The following is a 6,023-nucleotide window of genomic DNA, read 5'->3' as shown; positions in this document are numbered from 1 at the left end:
ACTTATTTAAAATAATTGATTAATAATTATAAATTTTTATTATAAAAGTGTAATTAATTTTATAACCGTGGTTCCCACGTATTAATAAATAAATAAAAATATAACTTGAAGATGACGTTCTATGTAACGGTTCAGAAGAAAAAAGAAAAGGATAAGTTTGCTACTTATTTATTATAATATCATCATATACATACCCCCATCACACCACAGCCTGCATGCAACCATGCAACCTCTCACCATCGTCTCTCTAATTGTGGCTTCACTCTTTCTCTTTGCTTGTAAGTTGTAATGCTCCCAACTTCTATTTGTAATTTATTAATGAATGTATTTTCATAGAGTTACAGTAAACCTATATATATATATATATATATATATATATATATATATATATATATATATATATGTATATATACATATATATATATATATATATATATATATATATATATATATATATATATATATATATATATATATAGCATTATACAACGGTAATCCTAATTTTATGGAATATGGAATTGACTGAGCATTATGCTCCAGCTCTTCAGGGACACGTGTGATAGACTGAGTAAATGTGATCGTTATCACCCCCCGACAAGCTCATGAGAGGGACGAACTTAAAGCTTGAGACGAAGATAAGAGAAGCGGTCTTTATGAAGAGGCTTGGTGAAGATATCAGCATATTGATCACTAGAAGACACTTGTGCAATCTTGAATTGTTGACGTCAACTTGTTCCCTTATAAAATGAAAATCCAATGCAATGTGCTTTGATCTAGTGCTAATTACTAGATTTTTGGTCATGAAAATTGCGCCAACATTATCACAAACGAGCAATGGAGGATGCAGTAGCGGCTGTTGTAACTCATGTAACAGTTGTTTCAACCAAAGTAATTCAGCCGCTGTATAAGCCATGGATCTATACTCAGCTTCCGTACTTGAACGCGCTACAACACGTTGCTTCCTTGAGGTCCAACTTATCAAGTTAGAACCATGATATATGGAAAATCCATATTGCGAACGACTGTCGTCTTTGTCCGACATCCAACCCGCATCAGAAAAAGCATGTAGAGAGTTCTTGGACGTTGGCTTAAATTGGAGACAGTGTTCGAGGGTACCGTTGAGATATCGAAGTATGCACTTGACTGCTTGCTAGTGTTGAGTGGTTGGGGAATGCATATATTGACATACCCTGTTTACCGCATATGCTATATTTGGTCTCGTGATGGTGGCATACTGCAGGGAACCTACCACCTGACGATACAATCTGGGATCTGAAAAAGGTTCACCAGCAAGAACTAATCTAGAATTAGAATCCGCTGGAGTAGAGATGGGAGATGCATTAGTCATGTGTGTCCGATCAATAATATCTCGAATGTAATCGGTCTGATTCAGAGATAGACCATCTGATGTTTGCTGAATTTGAATTCCAAGAAAATAATGCAGATTACCCAAGTCCTTTAACGCAAAAACAGAGTGGAGTTTGTCGATAAACCTTTGGATCAAATTAGCATTTGTACTTGTGATGACAAGATCATCAACGTAGACCAGAATGTAAATTACTTGACCATTATAGATATGAACAAACAAGGAGGTATCGGATTGGCATGCATGGAAGCCCTGAGAGATTATATATGTCTTGAGCTTTGTAAACCAAGCTCTAGGAGATTGCTTAAGGCCATAAAGTGCCTTGTGCAATCGACAAACATGAGTGGGTTTTGTGGAATCCTCAAATCCACGAGGCTGTTTCATATAGACTACTTCCTGTAAGTCGCCATTTAGGAAAGCATTATTGATATCCAATTGTCGAAGACACCACCCATTTGACACCGCAATTGATAGAACTAGACGGATAGTTGTAGGCTTGACAACTGGACTGAATGTGTAAGTTGTAATGCTCCCAACTTCTATTTGTAATTTATTAATGAATGTATTTTCATAGAGTTACAGTAAACCTATATATATATATATATATATATATATATATATATATATATATATATATATATATATATATATGGAATTGTATGGAATATGGAATTGACGGAGCATTATGCTCCAGCTCTTCAGGGACATGTGTGTACACGTGTGATAGACTGAGTAAATGTGACCGTTATCATTGCTTGTTGGGCACTATCACCCAAGACTTTGAAGAACTTTCCACCAGGGCCACCAAAACTACCTATTATCGGAAACATACACCAACTCAAAAGCTCCACCCCTCATCGAGTTCTTAGAAGCTTAGCCAGGAAATATGGCCCCATCATGTACCTACAGCTCGGCCAAGTCTCTACAGTTGTCGTGTCTACACCTGGACTAGCTCGAGAGATCTTCAAGACCAACGATATCTGCTTTGACGACAGACCGACCAGCACAGCCTCTCAAATATTCTTTTATAACGCTCAAGACATTGGCCGGGTGGGCTCCTTGCGGAGAATACCGGAGACAGATGAAGAAGATCTGCAGATTAGAGCTTCTAAGTGCTAAAAAGATTCGATCTTTCAGCTCCATTCGAGAAGAGGAGCTTAGTCGTATTACTAAGGTTTTTGAATCGAAAGCCGGAGTCAACTTCACGGAAATGACTGTGGAGATGGTGAATAATGTGATATGCAAGGCTATGTTGGGATATTCTTACAAAGACCAGGCTACACTGATCGAGCTATTGCTTGATGTGTTGAAAACTTTGAGTGCTTTCAATCTAGCATCGTATTATCCCCGTCTACAGTTTCTTAACGTGATTTTGGGGAAGAAAGCCAAGTGGTTGAAGATTCATAAAAAGCTTGATGGCATCTTGGAAGATGTGTTAAAGGAACATAGAGCTAGAGGAAGAAACAATAACCATCAGGAAGATCTAGTTGATGTCCTGTTGAGGGTGAAGGAGACCGGTGACATGGATTTCAAGCTCACGGACGAACATGTCAAAGCCATTGTTATGGTAAATATATACATACACCTATATACAAACGAGTGGCCTAATCTAATGTGTTAATACAGGATATGTTGGCTGCTGGAACTGATGCATCTTCGACAACACTTGAATGGGAGATGGCGGAACTCATGAGGAACCCTCAGATTATGAAGAGAGCACAGGCAGAAGTGAGATCAGCGGTGAAGGGAGACACAATCACGGAAACCGATGTACAGAGTTTGCATTACCTGAAACTAATAGTAAAGGAAACATTGAGGTTACATGCTCCTACACCATTGTTAGTACCCAGAGAATGCCGGCATGACATCAACGTCGGCGGATATGATATTCCGGCCAAGACTAAGATAATAGTAAGCGCCTGGGCTTGTGGAACAGACCCTGATAGTTGGGAAGATGCCGAAAGCTTCTTTCCAGAGAGATTTGAGAACTGCCCGATCAATTACATGGGTGCAGATTTTGAGTTCATTCCATTTGGTGCTGGCCGGAGAATTTGCCCAGGAATCAGGGCGGATCTTCTTTAAGGCTAGGGGGGTTGTGCCCCCCCCCAGAATATACCTGAATGATGCGTCAGAATGGATTGACGATGGATTGATTGTCTGGGTTTGATATGTTTATATGAATATATGGATATGTTTGTATAGGGTTCTGCTATTCAGAAATAGAAAATCTATTTCAACAGAAGAATATTGAGAACAACTCAAATCTTAAACACTCAAACTTAGCTTGTTCATTCCATATGGGCAAAGGCCCTATTTATAGGCTCAAAGGAGCCGAGTACAATAATAGAACTGCAATCGGTTGATTGCAATATGACAAACCTATTTACATTATTGAAGACATGTGACCTTTCCCCACCCCCCCCCCCCCCCCCCCCCCCCCCCGTTTTTTTTTAAAAAACTAGTCCATATACTATTGAAAATTTTACATATTAGACCTAAGACTAAAAAAATTGATTGTGGCCCCCCCTATTTTCCAAATTTTATACTTATTATACTTTCGGCCTCCCAACTCATAGGTTCAAGCTCCGTCACTGCCAGGAATTACATTTGGGCTGAGTATGGTTGAGTACCCATTTGCTAATTTCTTGTATCATTTTGATTGGATGCTTCCAAATGGATTAAAACCGCATGAGCTTGACATCACAGAAATTACAGGGATTTCTACATCGCTCAAACATCATTTGAAAATCGTCCCGGTCCCCCTTAGCAAAGTAATGTAAGCTTCGGCTTTAATTGGATTGGTCGTGCATTTGTTGGGACTCTCGTCAGTATTCATTCTTGTCGTATCATGTGTATGTACTTTTTTTCATGGATTCGCAATAATATGTTTAATTTTCATTTATGCGTGACAAGAACATATGTACTTTTACTGGTGATCCCTTTTTTTTTTTTATGAAAGTGGGTTGAATTTGAAACCATGGTTGATTTCTCGTTACAAGAATATTGATCTTTAATGGTGCGTCGCTGCGAAAGTTCCAAAATATCGTCATTAAAGGTATTAGCGATACATCTCGCCATTAAATGGTCGCCGCTGTTGATTCATCACTAATGCTCAAATGGTGGATGCTACTGTCTCGCATCGCCTCTAAAAGTGTATGTCGCCACTAACACTAATTGTTGTTTTCTCCTTTTTATTAGTATTTCTTCTATTATTTAACATTAAAAATACTAAAAAAAACAGTATAAAAATATAAAAACTATTATGAAATATTAATTGCAGAAAAATAGATCGAAACATTAAAATTTAAAGATACGGTGTCCCAAAGTATCAATCCAAACATTAAGTGCAAGTTATGTTTTAATTCTAACAAAACATTACATAAATCCTACATGTAGTTACATGTCATCATCACTCCCCTCGTTCCCTCCGGTATCATATCGTGGTGACAACGATCGAAACCATTCTTCAAGTGTTGAATTACATGTCGGGTTTTTTAATATTGATCGAAGCATATCCAACTACAAAAAATTAAAAAAAAAAAAACCTAATTTTATAAGTTAAACCAACAACTTACCAAAATATAAGCAAAGTACAAAATATATTACCAATATATCAAACTATAAAACTTACAATTATCAAACTATATATTACCAACATATAACCAAACTAACAAATACCAAGCTACAAATTACCAACATAACAAACTATAACTAAACTAACTTTTACCAACATATAAACTATTATTAAACTAACAATTATCAACATATAAACTATTACCGAACAAAAAATTACCCAAATATTAAAAAATTACCGAAACATAACCAAGCTAAAAGTTACCAAACTAACAAATACCAACATATCAAACTATAACCAAACTAACAATTACTAACATATCAAACTATTACCTAACTAACAATTACGAATAACGAAACTGACAATTACTAGAATATCATCAACTAACAATTACCAAACTACAAATACCAACATATCAAACTATAAAAAGTATATATAATAAATTTTAAAATGGAATAGTCTTGTTATACCTATGATCGTGGATGTGGCAGTGGTTAAAGCTTGAGTTTGTTGATTTAACTCTAGGACTAACAAAAAATGATTAACATCATAATACAAATAAACACTTATATGAAAATACTATAATTAATCACTTACAGATTGCTACTCGACACTAGTACTAATGAATACCCTTTGGTGATCGGTATGAGTCTTATAAAAGACTTCGAGTCTACTCATGTCCTATTAAGCATTAAAAATTAGATTAATTATATTTTAAATAAATAATTAAACATATCATAACTTACTTCTTTGAAACGAGCATTACTATACGAGCACAACCCCCCTTTATGTGTGGATTGTTGTAGTGCATAGAATCCTTTGTTTGCCGTCAACATTTTATAAAGGGGGTTTGAAAATGTTCAACTGGTTGCGCCAAATTTTCACGTGACATGCCCTTTGGGGTGGGGGTAGGCTAATTCCCTTGGGATATATAGAAGCCCTCTGACTCTCTCAAAATAATTATGCGCTTTACTTTCCGGTCTCTATAACGTTTTTGTAGAGACATATTAATGCTTTGCAATAACTGAGCACGTTGGGGATTCAATTTGACCTGATCCAAATTGAACTTTATCTACAAATACA

The 6,023-nt window shown here is 36.3% G+C and overlaps 1 pseudogene; it reads left to right on the top strand.

Moving 5' to 3' along the window:
- Positions 1-223: 223 nt before the first annotated feature.
- LOC145164826 (costunolide synthase-like) lies at positions 224-4,380 on the top strand (annotated as a pseudogene).
- The last annotated feature ends 1,643 nt before the right edge of the window (positions 4,381-6,023 follow it).

The sequence above is a fragment of the Lactuca virosa genome, chromosome 3 (assembly GCF_052849685.1).
Source record: "Lactuca virosa cultivar CGN04683 chromosome 3, Lactuca_virosa_CGN04683_v6, whole genome shotgun sequence".
Taxonomy (NCBI): Eukaryota; Viridiplantae; Streptophyta; class Magnoliopsida; order Asterales; family Asteraceae; genus Lactuca; species Lactuca virosa.
The sequence above is the reverse complement of the archived record's forward strand: the minus strand, read 5'-3'. Positions and strand labels throughout refer to the sequence as shown.